Source organism: Anas acuta, chromosome 5 (genome assembly GCF_963932015.1).
Source record: "Anas acuta chromosome 5, bAnaAcu1.1, whole genome shotgun sequence".
In the NCBI taxonomy this organism is placed as follows: Eukaryota; Metazoa; Chordata; class Aves; order Anseriformes; family Anatidae; genus Anas; species Anas acuta.
This window is the reverse complement of record NC_088983.1, coordinates 37,401,168-37,417,603: the sequence shown is the minus strand read 5'-3', so window position 1 is coordinate 37,417,603 and position 16,436 is coordinate 37,401,168. Positions and strand designations below refer to the sequence as shown.

Below are 16,436 nucleotides of genomic sequence, written 5' to 3'. Positions count from 1 at the left end.
CTCATAAGGTAGGAGATGGGACGGGAAGGGGTCTAGTGCTAATGCTGATTTCAGGAAGCGTGTTCAGAAGCCTGGGTATTTTCAAGTAAGTATATTCCAAGTCTAAACTGTGGTCCTCACATGCACTTCCTTGAATAGTTGCTAAGGATTAAGTTGTTTTGCTTTTCTTTGGTTTTTGTTTGCGTTGGGTTTTTGTTGTTTTATTTTGTTTTCTCCTCTATTGCTCAGAATCAGTAGCTGAACTGGTTCAGAGAAAGCTAGTTTAAATTGTCTTTTGTTATTGCTTGCACCCCAGACTGGCGTTTTTCTCAGTTCGTTGGTTCTGTGTCGGTTTTTTCATAGTACCGCATATTGTTGGTAAAATAAGGAGGCTTTAAAATACAGGAAGTAGAGGTAATGTTGATCTTGAAACACCAGCAATTGAAAGGACCATTCAGGGTTTCCTTCAAAACAAAACCAAGTGGTAAGATAATGCTAACCAGGGCTGTGTGCCCAGGAGAGCATCATAATGAAGCATCCACTGTTATTGTTCAGCTCAGTGTTTGTTCTTCATGTGAACAAAAGGAAGGAAGAACTCTGCTATCAGGCTAGAGAGGAAGGAGTCTTTGTTGCCCTTGGCTACCCTAACTTTAAATGTGAGGAAGCACAGGGCACTGCAACATAACCTTTCTGCAGTATTAGATGGGGGAAAATTGATAGTTCAGGAGGTTAAGGGCGGACACTCTGTTTATCTAAATAATATGTTTCCCTTGCATGAAAGCCCCAAAGCAGGTATGACAGTGCTAGTATTTTATTTAGGTCATGTGAGTCAGAGGTTTTAAGCCCTGGTTCCTCTGCTTTGCTGCTTCTCTGCTGTTCTGTTCCCCCTCTGCATCATTGCTCACAATCAGGAACAGTAAGAGATGCCATTTCCTTATTGAGTATGGCAGGCACGGAGTGTCCTTAATGCAAAGTTCAGTCATGTTGCTGAAGCATCAGGAATGTATCTGCTTGAGACTGAATGAGCCAGGCTTACTGTACTTTTCTGCTCCTGCTCCACCCATAGAGTTGTCTGCTGAAGTGGCAGAATCCCTGCCGTCCCTCTCCCCCTCCTTCAAACCATGAGGCTGACATGCTGTCAGATTAATGAGGAAGTTTATTATGCTTAGAGCCATTGTTTCAGATCTTCAGATGACTCAGGCAGTGACTGTGCCATCAGCTTTGGCTGCCTGTACTCTTACTTTGGTTCATCTGGTCCGTGTCCCATCTCTGTAAGTATCAAGGGACATTGGAGAAGCAGATTTTCACCCCATTAGAGGTAATGCCATGTTGTTGAGGTGTTTGGGGAAAAAAATGGAAAAAGTGTGTGTATTTTGATTCTGGTATAAAGGGTATTTGGTATTTGATGCTATGAATTTTCTGGGCCCAGAGTGAAAGAAGTTCACACATATTCACCAGTTTTGACTTCATATTCATTGTGTACCCACAGATTGATTTCTTAATTCACAGGCTGCCATGATGTGTGTGATATACAAAATGCCACTTCCATACATGTATGGCAGAGTCTATCTCCATAATTCCAAAATCTAAGGAACTTGCTCTCTCCAACCTGTAAGACATGAGTTTTAGAAGACTGCTTGCGAACTTTATAATATAATGTCTGAACAGAATATATGTCTTGTGAAGAGCTGCCAACATTAGTGTAGACAGAGCAAGAATGTTACTTACAGAAAATCATCTTATTTTGTTTAATATAAATGTTCTGAGGACACACTGATTTAACAGAGTGGAAGCATGTGGTAAGAATGCAAAGAGAATTCCATGAATCTACGGAGATGGTAAGTGTGAGGAATGTTCTTTGAAGGGTCAAAGTATGTCAATCACATACAGTGTGGATGAAGGCACGAGAATTAGGGCCAAGGTCAAATCAGATATGCTTCTTGTATGGCAAATACTGTTCTGGAGGTGATCAACTTCTGTGTAAAACCATACTGGATACAGGAAGAAATAAAAACAAATATTCGGTACTACATTATTGGTATTGTGGCTCTGTAAAACCACAAAGTTCAAGACAGAAAATGGAAAGAAAACTCTGAATGTCCTGGAAAATAAAGTTAAGAAATAAAATGAACTCAGACCACCCATAAGTAGCCTTCTGGAAATAGATTGATCTTTACTTCACATAGTAGATGTGAAAGCACAGTAAAATGCTGGAAACACAGATGGAGCAGTGGAAGGAAGACTGCCCAGACGTAGTTTTATTTCATTACTGGCATCTTAAAGTAAAAACAAGATTACATTTAGCACATCTTAGTCAAGCCCCACAGCAAGTATACTCAGGTTACAAGTACAAATGTTTTGGTTTTGTTTTTCTAATTGCTAACCCTAGAAATTATTTGTTTTCTAAAAAGCTAAAAAGAGTTCTTTCCTTCTCACATGTAATCATGAGTGGTTTTAACAGAATAAATCGTGTATTCCATGCCAGCTAAAACTGTTGTCTTCAATTATGCCAGTAATGGAGTTCTACGTGTGCAGTTACAGTTTTTATACTTGGGTGTTAAAATAAAACTGAAGAGACACAGAGGAAATAGTATCTGCTTTGGTTTTTGTGTTTGTGGTCCATTTGCTGAACAGAGCTAGCAAGGCTGATTGAGGAGCTGACATCCAGTAGTGTAACTGAAGACAATAGATGAACTTCTGAGTATGGCCAGGGAACAATTATCCTGAATAAAGTAGGTGCTGTTTTGATGCATCTACAGTTAGAGCTGCCTTGTACTGTGAGGGGGCTTCCTCTCCTTCCCAGGGCTAGGTGGCTGGGCGAAACCTCCTGTAGAATGAAACTCCAGGGCAATTCTCTGAAATGCCTCACCTCTTCACCTGCCCCGAAGGGGAAAGCTATTTCTAAATACAATGCAAATCAAAAGGCATCTCTTTGGGGGGTGATTTACTCCTTTACCTTGGGAAGAAGCTTAGTGGAACTCACAGGAGCTCACAGGAAGCTATGCTGGGCCCAGCGAAGGAGACACAATCTTCACATGGCTCCTGGAATTGGGTTTCTCATTTGGGGACTGGACTTGCTAACAGAATAGTTTGCAGTAGGAAACCCAGCTGAAAGCTGCCTGTGGACAGGGAGAAGCTTTTTATGAAAAGAATACTAGTAAAAAGGCTAAACCAGTTACCAGGAGGAAGCTTTTTCAAGTGAACAGATCTGGCAAAAGAAACTAGAATACGTAAGGCAGTGTTACTGCAAAACAGTGTTTCTTGAAGGAAAATGGTGTCGTTTCCACAATTTAGCAAGAGGCATATCGGTTACTGTAGGAGGAGTTCAGTGGCATCAGATAGACCAGTGTGGTTGTTTACTGGTAGGGATACATGACAGTATTTACAGTATTCAGGAAGAAGAGAAAGACTGAAGACTTTGCTGTGTTTTATTAACATTCTCTTCCCAACACAAATCACATTGAAGAAGACAACAGATAAATCCTGATTTCACTTTATTAGTAGTTGTTGAGATATGCTTTTATTACGAGAAATGGGAAACAGATTACACCAGCAAACACATCTGGCCTCAGCCTGGCCTTCAAGTCATCCAAAAAGAAGCACGAAATATGGCGTTGTTTACAGCCAGGCACTCACAATCCCACACAGCTGCAGGGGTGAGAGGCAGCCGAATAAACTCTCAAGACAAGCTGACAACAGCTCCACTGCTGGGGTGCCCCTTTTACAGACTAGACAACAACAGATGAAGAAATCTTGAGAGTGACCCAGAGCAGTACTCATTAGTGAATGAAGCACAGGCAGGAAATGGGACAAGATTCCTTTTGTCATAGTTTTTCACCCAGCTGTCCACCCGCCCCACAGCCACCCACATGCAATCAAGTCTAGTCCTAGTCCCAGTCAAACTCCAGAAAAGTTATACAAATAAAACCTCCAGTGATTTCATGCAGACCCCTTCCAAGTTACATTTGCCCCATTAGCAAAGAATGAAAAATCGATGGGTTTAGTACAGGCACGTTTATCACCACAATTGAGATTTATTACAAGGGGTTATATTCAGGTAAAGCTGATTAGGATTGTGTAATTCCTCTTACATCTGTCTGCCCATCCGTTTCTCTGTATATCTACTGTTTATTATTGATTACTAGCACTTTTACTGTGTCTATTGTATTTCCTTTGTATGGCAAAGCAGAGATTTTTATTTTATGTAGGTATATACTCTCTTGGTGTGTCTAAAACAGACGCATTTGATTTCCAAACTGTCAGCATTTGCACACAAAGCAAAAACATTTCTGGAGCTCTGAAATGGATTCTCTGAGGGATCAAATGTTATTTGGAGATTTTAAAATTATAATAACATAAACACTTCAGTTGCTTGGGATCTTTTGTTTGTAAGTACAACTCACTAAAAATCTTGCTCATGTGTTATTAAAACCCTTTTTTTTTTTTTTCTCATGTATTGAAAGTAAATTTTTACCTGTATTTCTCAGCTGGAGTTGAGTAACAGAAGTCTTTTACAGACAACTTTGTAAAGGACTCTCCTTCTTCCAAGTGGCTGCCATTCTCTTCTTTACCAGAACTGTGAGTGCAGTGTGCTGTGAGTAGTTGCACTTTATTCCCTTGCTGGTCGTAGTCCCTTCACACTTGACTTCGCTCCTCAGGGGCTGTTTTTAAACAGAGCACTTGTGTATGAGCTGTTCATGAGATTCCTCTGAAAGGAAACTTCTCATGTATCAGCCTCTGAGTTTGAGCATCAAGAAAAAGGAGAGTCAAATTTGCAGCTTACCATAATTGTTTTTAAAATCATGAATTCACCCAGGCTTGAAATAGTGTCCTGTGACACGGTGTCCTGTGACTGTGTAGAGTGTCAGGGTAACATAAAGTAGCCAGAGAATTCAAGTCAGCATTAAAAAAAAAAAAAAAAAAAGCCCAACCCTTTCCCCCTAAAACGAGAATACTTTGAGATTGGCGATTGGCATTCTCAATTTTCAGATCCATAGTAGTATTGTATCATAGCACTCTAAGAGTTTAAATCTGTTATTTAAGAAAAAGAGCACGTAAGGAAATTAATTTAAGAAATGGCACTAGGAGATCTGCACTTGCAAAAAAACCCCTGCCTGTTCTGAGGTGGAAACTTATGGCACCCACCTCTCCTTTCCTTCTGTGTGACAGGAAGAAAAGAAACAAAGATGTCTATGCAGAGGGGTTTGATACCAGTAATATGAAAAGTGTTTTGACCATATCCATATTAATACTTGTGTGCAGCAGTACTGACAGATTTACTGACAGTCACATACAACTGTGGTCACAAGAAACAACACTAGAAGGAAGTGATTTTCTTCTGTCATTCTTTACCATGCTGGGAAGCCTGTTGTGTTAAAGCTTCTGAGCTGGTGCATCATACCAAAAATAGTTCCCCCATTTAACTTTTGTAGCAGATTAGTTTACTCTTCTTTTTCAAACTTGTTAAAGCTATTCTAGACTGGATTTTCTGGACAAAAGGAAAAATAGTTTTGCATTTCATTTGGTATGGTTTCATTTTGTCTTTCACTTATCCTGAGGAGCCCAGAACTGGTTGTTCTAGAGGACAACATACCCACACACCTTTTCTATAGCCTTGTCCCCCACGGTACCTCAGCACTGATCTGAGGCAAGTCTCTTGAAGCTCAGCACCCCTTTTTAGAGCTCCCACTTGAATCAGTCCACATGGGTATCACGGCAGTTTTCCATGCTGATAAATATCCACAAGGAGCCTCTGTAAGAAGACCACCTTGTTCCACCAGATAACAAAGAGATACGAAGCAATTGCTAATCAACATGATTTTAAGTTTAACTGGGGAAGAATGCTGCAAGTTATCAGAACAGTCTTAGAGGCATCTGGTTTGCCACTTTTGGAGCCTTATTACTATCTCCTGCGCTGTCGAGATGGTAATGGTAGCTGTCGGACATTACTGCATCTCCTCTTACCAGTGTGTCTAGGCACGGTATCACTAGAGCTTTTAGTTGTGCATTTTTCCCCCCACAGCTCTCATTTCTCATCTTTATTTGAATCACAGGCTTGTTCAGCAGGTCAGCTAATGGAGAGCAGATCTTTTACTCATTCTGGTTCTTTTTTTCCCTTTTCCCTCTATTTATATAACACACAATTTGTAATCTTTTTAAAACCAAAGAAGAGAGAACTCTTGAGTTCATCTAGATTAAAATCAGCTGCAGCCTATTAATGGACTCAGCCCAAGACTGAGACTTTAGGAAACAAAAACACTGGACTAAATTAGACTGAACTGGCCTCTGTCTCCTGGTGAGGGGATTCATATAGCGAGAGGAAAGGGGAAAAGGGGGGTAGAGGGAGAGGATCTCCATGTGGTTTTAATTCATTTTGATTCTTTTCCTGAAGCTAATTTACCCAACACAAAGGCTCTGTAGTGGGCAGCCAGCTTTTTAGAAGTTTGGCTTTCACTGATAAACAACTCAATTCCTGTTCTGAAGGTCTGAGATAGCTCAGACCTGTGTGTAATCAACAGAGGTTTAATGTGGATGTTTTGGTACAGGGTATTTCAATTACATATTAGAGTTCTTTCATCATCTGTCAGATTGTATCCCGAAGACTCTGGGATAATTGATCTAACTCCTCCATTCATTCCTCCCCAGAAACAGACAGTGAATTGTCTCATTGAAGAACCGGATCAGCAGAGAGATGGGTCTGTCTCGCCACCAGTACTTCCCCGATGTTGTCAGAAGGCAGTACTTGGCTTGTTCTGGGCATAGGAGACTTTGCCACCGTAGTGGAAACTCTGTTTTCTGCTACAGGGGAAATACTAGAATGTTCTATTCATCCCCGTTGCTATTAAATCTTTTTTATTGCATTCTTAGCCCCATTGGTGTGCGGGTAGTCCTCTAGCAACATACAAGAAATTATGTCTTTGCCCTAAAAAAGCCAGACGGTGGGTGGGGAAGTGAAGCAAACAGTAAATCATTAGCTGGAAATGACTTGAGTGATTGTTCGGCACAGACAGTCTTTGGTTACAGTTTGCATGTACATAGTGACGATAACTTGTAATCTAAGCAAAGCTAAAAGGCAAATGGGGAGATTAATGGTGGGCTGGAGGAGGGAAGGGAACCATGCCTTGAGAGAGAGGGTTAGCTGAGGCAGGATCTGTGGGTGTATGGTTTTGCAGTACTTCAAGCCCACGTGCAAATACGTGTTACGCTAAATGAGTGTATGTGGGCCATCTATTGCTGACTGGCTAATGAACCACAACCATCAGCAGCAGTTGTTCGCTGCTTTTTTAAATGTGGCCTATGAATGAGTAATATCAGAGGAAATACAGTTTTAAGGCTGTGGTCAGAAGATACCTGACTTCAGCTGCTAATTGTTACCCAGTTTTGTGTAATGGTGGACAAATGATTTTCTCATGTCCTGTTTTTAATCATCTTTTCTAATTTACAGAGATTGAGATGTTCAGCAACATATGTAGCATGCCGTATTTCTACATTGTTAAAGGCCATGTATACATACGTAGATAATTCTGTTATTGCCCAGTTATCTGGAAAGCCTTGGATTGCCTTCTCTGGGCACAGGTTTCCAAAGTGAAATTTTGCGTTTTCTTGGCTTTCCTGCTTTAAGAGTCAAAGTTTTAAATACTCACATAATACTTTACAGTTTGCTTGACTTAAATAATTTCTCACATCAGTAGCAGCTCATCTGGAGACTAGGTTGAGCAGGACCTAGGTTATCTCACGGGATTCTTGTGTAGTCCTTCTTCCTCCTGACCAAATGCTGTACCTCCCCTCAGGACCCAGTAAGGTGCTCTGTAAGGACAGCAGAGATGCTACAGAGCTTTGGGGAATTAGACTGTTTTTTAAGGATAAATCAATGATGTACCAGTGCTGTGAAAGTATTTAATATGAAAGTGAACTACTGGAAATCGTCTTAGCAGTTCCTGCCTGTATTTTTCTTGCCAAAACTTGAGGCATGATATGGCTGGAAAAAAAAATGACCCAAAGCCTTTTGGATACTGTGAGGTGTTCCACTTTCCCTTAGGCCTTCCTCAGACACACTTATAAACAAACTGGCCTACTGTCCTTTTAAGTTACTTTGTTTTGTTCTTTGCTTTTATTCTAACAGTCAGTAAGTCTTACTTGTCTAATGCTTAGTCAGATTGCTTCCTCCTCTCTCTCCAAAGAGTGTTAGATGCTGAGGACTCCAACAGAGGTAGTTAAAGGTCTATTCAGAAACAACTGGAAGTAATTAGCCATCTAGGTCTTGGCCAGTAATAAGGTGTGGTTAAAGGATGAGCTGAAATCCTATCCATCTGCTGAATGGGGTTCAGAGTTTTATTTTAAGGGTTAAGGTTACCTATCAGTAATTTGAGAGAATAAACCCATTTTGGATGGTTTTCTTTAAGAAGAAACCTGTTACTGGTATTCTTTTTTTAAAAAAAATACAACTTGATGCTTTTAGTGTTCCACTTGCTTTGAGTGACAGCTAGCAAAATACCAAAGAAATAACTACAGTAATTTAATGTAGTAAAAAGGGTGTATTTAACATTGGTTTACAGTCAGACACATTAGGATCTTCATATGTTGAAAGGGATACTATACTCATCTTCACCTCAGCTCTCCTAGGCAATTGGTTGGGGTTCATCAGTTCTGCTCCTCTCAGAGCAGAGTTGCAATATTCTTTGCATTAATCTCCACATTTGGGGCATCTGTTCCCGTGATTCCCTTTGTCTTGTGAGGTCCAGACCCTGCTCAGCCTGTGCTTTTTTTTGCAGTCTTTTGTTTTTAGCAATTGTTAAACAAAGAAGTATTTAACTGTTGCCTTATTTAGCTTGAAAGGAAGTGTAGTGCGAGATCTACTAGTTTCAATAGGTCTTAACTCAGCCCATATTGAAAAGCCACAGTCTCTTTCTTCCATTGATTCAAAGCTGAAGAAACCTCGTTTGTTCAAACAAAAACCTCTGGGGAGAAGGATGGGTTCAGACGGTCATTTTCAGGGTATCAACCTATGATGGGGAAGTTATTTTTGAGAAACCTGTTTTAGTGCGATTGCAAAGTCAGACGACTTGCTATATTGCTTACTCTGGGGTCACAATGTTGTATTCACAACCATAAAGCTAGAAAGATGCTTTTGAAGAAGAGGTATTTGACAGTACAATATTCAGTTACCGTGAAAAAAAGTTTTACCTTGATATTCTGCCCTCGAACAATTCGATCCTTCTCTGTCACACAAAATGGGACAGCAGTAAGGTCTTGATCCTGGAGGTTCCCAGGGATGTGGCCCAGCAGATGGGATGTGTTACCTCTGAATACCTGCGCTAGGCTAAGCTCTAGTTACCCTTGCACTAGTCAGGGCCTGCAACACCTTTGCTGACATTTTACCTGTAGAGAGGAAAAAGGTCACAATTTTCCGGTTTTCACCTAAAAGAAAATGTCGAGAGACATCCTGCTTTCGTGTTCTTCTCGTGGTCCTTTAGCTGGCTGCACAAGAGTGTGTGCAGTCACGCACACAGCTCAGTGCCCTTGTGCAAACTTGCCTTTATGTGAGTCGGAGTGAGCTCCATTCCCCTGGTCGGGTGGCTGTTAACAGAACAGGAAGCAGGGCCTGTTGGGAGGATTTATTTTAAGAATCTGTTGTACAATTTTGGTTCCTTTCGGCTGCAGTGTTTGTTGTCGGCATATGGCTGTTCTCTTGGGGATGCTCTGAGCGAGCTGCACGGCTGTCATTGTTTCTCATTTGCCTCGCTGTGTTTCAAACTTACGTGTGGTTTCAGAGTGCTCTGCTGGTCTACCAGGTCAAGCTCCTTGGGTGCTGATTCTCATGTGGTAACCAACACTATTTCACCCCAGCTGCCATCAAACTTATTTGCCTTAATTTAAAACTATTCCTGCTACTATACCTTTTTTTTTTTTCTTTTTACCATGAAACATCTGTTCTTCAGGGAGCTTCTGCATGTACAATGCTTTGGGGAAGCCATGTACAAAACTTTGGGAAAAAGGTTTGTGAATAAAAGGCAGAATAATACAGAGGAACATTCTGTAATATGACGTGGGTGGTGTTTGTTTGTTTGTTTGTTTCAGAATTACCATTAGGAGGACCTGTTGTAGTCATTGCAATAACTTTTTTCTGAAGTGATGTGGCTTTTTTATATAGAGGGCTTCAGGCAGTGAAGTTGTCCTCAGCATAGGAGTCTTGCTGCTGGTCTCTTGTAGCTCTTGCAGAGTAGGCCATGAGTTGTGCTTTATCACCACTGCCTGGCGGGTAAACAATACATTTTGAGTTATTTCTGTTATCCTCATGCAAAATGGTGGATAAAGAATTAAGTCACTGGCTTCAGTCATCAGCCATTTTTAAGAAAATTAAGATGGCCTACTCTGGTGCATTTTCCAGGAGTTGGACACATCATTCATTGCCCTCGAGACTTTCACAGTTGGTAGCACTTGTGGGCCTTCCGTACCCACAGGCTTCCAGACAATATAGGTTTCTTAGCATGGTTCGAATTCACTTACACTCTCAGTCTTCTTGCAATACCTTCCACATGAGTTTCTTAATATTATCAGGTTGTTTCTTGTCCTTAATTACTACCTCTAAAATATCATATTGTTTGGAGAGAAACAGGCCCGTCAATAAAGGCAGAAATTGAAGGACAGTTGGCTGCGCTAGAGCTCTGAGAATCCAGAAGTTCTGTTTTTCAGAGTGTACTTAGCATTTTGCTTCAATGCTGTGGATCCTGTGCAGTGAAGGGTGAATACAAAAGTAGAATATTGGTACCAGCCCAAAATTTCAGATGTTTATCATGTGATAGCTGAATTTCACATACCTGCAAAGCTGGGCCTGGGAGTCTACAAGAAAAGTTTTCTTTCAAGATTTTTGCTTTGATTTGGGTTGGATCTATACAGAAAATGTCTTGTGGCATATTATTTAAATTTTCACAGCTTTTTTCACCATCAGGAGATAAAGTTCCTGAAGTTCTGAGCCAGCAGAAGGAGGTGAAATAAGGTGGAATATGATCGTGTAGACAATTCCACACATGTTCAGATGTTTAGTATTCACAGTTTTGCCAAGTTTGAATAAATGTTTGGGCTGGCTCTGATGTCATCCAGAGTGATTCATCTGCTTCTTACCATCTCCCAAGTGGGTGAATCACATTGTAGGTCTCCAAGACACATTATCAACATACACAGACAGAGATGCACTAGCAAACTCACTGTCCTGAAGTCAAACCCTTTCCATGTGAATGACAACTAGCAGATACGTGGACATGTACTTTCCTGGTTTTCTGCATAGTCCGCCTTTGATTCCCTCTACTTAGAGAAAAGGTGAGGTGTAGAGGAGAGCAAGCTAGCCTGTCAGAAGTGTTTCTTTCCTGATACCAACTGCCAGAGTTAGGAAGATTATTTTCTCCTTCCTCCCAAGTCCCCTGGCTCTTTTTTTTTTTTTTTTTTTCTTTCCTTGGCAGTATCCATTGGAGGAGATAGTCCTGTTTTGGACAAAACCTCGTTTCATTTCCCTCCCACCCCCTCTTTCTTTTTTTGTCCTAGACGAGAAAAGTGCATCATTTGAGGAATAAAAATCAAGTTTCTATTTCTACATCTGCTTTTCTCCCTGGGCTTTTATCTGTTGACTTGACTGATTTGCAGCCCTTCCTTCCCCCCTTGCTGTTAACTAATGGACTTTGGTACTAAGCCAGCCTTTCAGTGCACACCACCATGCCAACAAGAGTGTGTGCAGCTATTCTGTCTGCTTCGGAAGGCTACAGATGCGGCCAGACCTAGAACAATTCCCGTATTGATCCCGTGCTTGTCAGTTAATCCGTCATAAGGCATGGGAATCCTAGCCCCTTCCACATCTGCTTGCATAACTGCAGGGGGAAAACCAATTCTCTGAAGCTCTCACCAGGAAACAAGAAAGCAAAGAGAAATGGGAGCTTGCTGGGAGAGAGGGCTGCAAAGCTGCTGGGCCGGCGGGCCGTGAGATCGCCTACCTGCTCCACCCTTTCCCCCCCTCTCCTTTTCATCCTCCTGCAGGTCAGCAGGATCAGGTTTATGTTAGCGAACCATGAAGCTTATCAAATAAATGCTGCAGCAGCAGGTGTTTGGCTGTCTCCACAGGCCAAGTCTAACAAGGTTGATATTGTGTCTGTGGCCAAAGCAATGCAGTAATTACTTTTCTGGGCTTGGAACCCCCTAGAGGTTTCTGGGAACCAGTTAGAAAAACAAACCTTACTAAGAGCAGGGGATTTTTAAAAAGAACAGTAGTCCTGCCTGTGCCAGAGGAGAGGACAGGCGCTCCCAGCGCAGTGCCCGCTTTCCCTTTAGCTCGCCTCACGCTGCCCGGGCCAGGGCAGAGGCCGCGTGCTCGAGGCTGGCTGCTTGCCTCTGGGCGGGCACCTCAGCTTGGCCCAAAGTGCCATGTGGGATGGCAGCTGCTTTCTGTAAAGACCTGAATGTGGTGCAGCAAGAACAAACCCCGGTTAGGGGGCCCTTCGGTGCTTGCAATTCCAGCAATATAATTCAATTTGACTTACAAATTAGGAGTTACACAGCATAGCTTTCCCACTGCTGTGTGTTTGTTGCTTTTGAACATTTCTCTCCTAAGCAATGAGTGCAGAAACTGAGGTTTTGACAGTGATGCAGCCTAATTTTACTGAAGGATGAATGCGATTGCAGAGCACAGCTCTGCTGTGCCATACCCCTTTGTCTCAGGTAATCTGTCCCACGCCAAGGAGGGGAAAGTTAAAACAGAGCCATACAGAGGTGGCATTTTGAGGCAGCAATCATCATCATTACTTTTGAGAGGATATTGTTCCTTTAGGCTAAAGCTTTTTCTGTGAAGCTGATTACCGCAAATGTTAATGCTGGAGTGGAACAGCAAGAGTCCGTTCAGGACTGAGGTGTATGGCAATGTCAAAAAGAGGCTGAGGCATGTTAGGATTGGTGTTGTGGTGGCAGAGCTGTGTATGAGAACCTCACACATGACTTATCAGTGTTCACCTGAGTGTAACCAGACATGAACCAGAATGTATTTGCTATTAATATTACAGCAGTGATTTTTTTTTAAACTTTTGTAATTAGAAGAATGTGCCAGCTTGTGTGTGTGTGTGTTCTGGCAGGGGAACGATGCAAGTGCTTACAGTTTCCATATGAAAGCGAGAGCATGCCTTTTCTAGGCCCCAAACAGTTACAAAAGTACCTCATAAAGCTCAAGAAATAATGGCAAAGAAGGAAACAAGTGGCAGCAGATTAGGCCAAGATATTTTATGTACTGTGATATTTTGTGTAGTCATCTGGAAAGAAACAGAAGAGACCTTTTGAAGATCATTGATTGGAAACAATCTTTATTACTGATCAAGTTCATCTTTGTCAAAAGGATGATTATTTAAATATTAGGCATCATTTACTCCCTGGCACGAAACTGATTCAAAGACTTGACCTGATATATCAGCTGCTAAATGGCGCATTAGATTAGATAAGGGAGTTGGAATGTATTTGATGTTAATATTACATCCCTACATACCATCTAAAATCTCTCTTCATCTATCGTCTAATGAAATATATTACCCCAGTATAGGATGTCATCTGCGTGCTCTGTAGTCTTCTGTAGGCTGAGGATTGGCTTGGATATTGCTTTTGCTTTTACTGCATTTTTTCCCCCGATAGAAAAAAATATGGTATTGGCTATAAAGAAATGAAAACACATTGAAGTTTTCAGGAATTGGTAATGGACAACAGAGTTCTCACCTAATAAGTGCGCATTTAAATCTGGGCTATATCAGAAAGAAGAAACTAGCGTGAAGAGAAATCATTTCTTCCCATTCTTTAATGGAACAGATTATTCCTGGCCTTTTAACATAGAAATTGACAACATGAACGGAGTTACATGAACCCCTGCAAGGACTCTCTTCTTAAACAAAATAGCTAATACTGTCATTTTTCATTTGATTCCCAAAACAGGGTAATGGTGTGATCTACTTGGTAGGATGAGAAAAGTAAGGAATTTGCTTTAGCACGTTTATCACTTAAATCATTCTTTTGTTCTTTGACTAGGAAGTTCTATTCCTCTGTGGCCCAGACTCATCAACTTTTTTTTTTTTTTCTTGTGTAGCCTATTTTTGCTCATGGTCAAAACAGTGTAAATCTTCAGACCTCTTCTTAAGCCCTTAATACACCATATGATTTCTGACCCCACTAGAACTCAGGTCTCATGGTAACATATATGACAAGGAGGAGTGAGAAGGAGTGATTAACATTTTAGATGTTATGTAGCTTTGCATGGTACTTTATAAGCCTGTGATGAGTATCAGTAGTTGTTGATGATCACTTACGAACATAGTATCTGCATATATTTTGTGTTTTGGAGCCAATACTGATGTGACTGTGAAGTATGCAGAGAGGTTGCCTAAGCAGAGGTTTTGTTCTGGTCAGTATTGCGTATAAAGCTTTTAACTATAATTTGAACATTCAGTGTTGCTTGAATGGCTTGTCATATCCCTCCCAAATGCTTTTACATTCCCAACATGGACAAATTTGTTTTAGTGACCTGCTTTCAATTAAAAAATGATAAAATGGGCCCTTGGCATGTTTATCATGAACTGTTTTCAAGTGCTCATATATTCCGAAAAGTAAATCTGAGGCAATAGTTGGAGGCACTTACTAAAACATGCAGATACAAACTCTTAGAATAAGAATTCACTGGGGAGTCTGTCTTGAACAACTGCTTGTGCAGAATAGCTTCTTGTCATCCTCAAGACAACTGGTTACCACTGTGATTTAATATCTCTGGAGATGGTGAGACAATTTTTAGGAAACGTATTCCACATAAAATTACTTAGTACTAATAGATTAGTCTGATTAACCTTGGGAATGCATACAAAACTATTCAGTGCTTACCGTGACACTCAGTATAACTTTGAGTTCCTGTATTTAAAAGACTCAAATAAAATTTCAGAAAGTTCTAGCTGGAACAGTGAAAGTTTCCCGGTTGACATTTTTGAGTCTGAACTGTCTTATAAATTGATTGTGCTGTTCATGCTAAATACCTAGGAGTTTTGACATCTATTATACAGACAATATATGAAGTCTGTAGTATTAGAAGGAAGCCCAGTGTATCTGGAAAACATATAATCCAGTGTTCCTTGTTAAACTATTGAGTCTGTCTGTTTTCCTCTCCTTCTGAAGTTGTCTTGCTCAAAACTCTCACTTCAGTCTGTTTTTCTTTGTGTATCTTTTCTGTGCTAGTTTTTAAGGAAGTGGCAAGAATATTAAAATATATCTATCAATCTGTATGTATATGTGCATATTTTAGACATATATGCATTAGTAAGACTTAAATAAAATTTTCCTTATGCTTTTTAGAATGATGGTCTTAGGCCACTGTTAAGATTCCTGTTTCCCAATCCTTTAATACATTGTAAGTTTAATCAAGGTGTATCAAGGAATACCCTTGGCTAGGGGAGAGTACTTTGTAAAACAAAGGGTAGGAATGTCAGAGATATGAGGTGTTTTTTTTAGTATGTTTCCATTAAACCATATAGAAAGAAAGCAAATGCAAAAGAAGGTTAAGGAAAGCGAAGAGCATAAGGGGAAAAAAATAAAATGACAGTAACCAAACTGAAAGGCCATCAAGGACAGAGAATCTTCTGAGGAACTCTGAAGGGTGGGGAATGGAAAACTGGAATTAGGAGGGGACCTTAAAAAGTCAGGCCTAAAGCTTTGTCCATGCTGCCAAAAAATCTATTTTGCTCAATTTTGGCTAAGCAAGATAAACATTTTTTCTGGCATGTATAGGTAGCGGCCCAAATTTGTTTGTTACAAGTGGGTTGAAAAAAATCTTCCAGAAATGCTTTTGCCTCGTCTAGTGAATTGTGCTAACTCATATTTTTACTTGGAGTTAAACAAATTTGGCCCTACAGAGACAGGCCAAACACCAAGGCAGATCAGACACAGTTGGATTTCACAGCTGTTTTTAAATTCTGTGGTTTTAGCTCTGTGGATGTGGCTTAACTGCAACATCCCGTCAAAGCTCACAGGGAAGGAGCACCCCAAGGTAGCATTCTCCAACTGTGCCAAACTTCAGGAACAGCCTACAAAGAGAGGTTCAGCTCTTAAAAATCTCGATGTCTGTAGCAGAAAATCATGACAAAAATGCCCGCAGCAGGCTGTGTAATGCACATACACACCAAAAAAAAAAAGAAAAAAAAAAGACACAGTTAATCTGAGAGTGCCTTTTCTGTATGTTGTCTGTTTGACTCCATTTTGTACAACTGCAGTGGTGCTGGGTCCTAGGATAGTTCAAAAATCTGCTTGGAAAGGTAGCAGAGAGGAAAAAAAAGTGGCTGAATGTTGCCTTTGCCTCTGGTTTAATGACAGTTTAGTGCTTAATTAGAGTTGGCCTAAGTAGTGTTTGCTGCCTGGTGCATGCCACCAGGGAGCTCTCCTGCTGGGTGAGGCCTAGCAGGTGC

General features: G+C 40.8%; 1 protein-coding gene and 1 long non-coding RNA gene across 9 annotated transcripts in view; one reads left to right on the top strand and one right to left on the bottom strand.

Moving 5' to 3' along the window:
- RAD51B (RAD51 paralog B) overlaps positions 1 to 16,436 on the top strand; it is a 465,395-nt gene that overhangs the window by 311,112 nt on the left and 137,847 nt on the right. The window lies entirely within an intron of this gene.
- LOC137857529 (uncharacterized) lies at positions 3,461 to 5,133 on the bottom strand. The gene is made up of 2 exons (XR_011097125.1): positions 4,454 to 5,133; positions 3,461 to 3,697 (listed from the first exon to the last, which is right to left on the bottom strand). It is a non-coding gene; the product is annotated as an uncharacterized lncRNA (long non-coding RNA).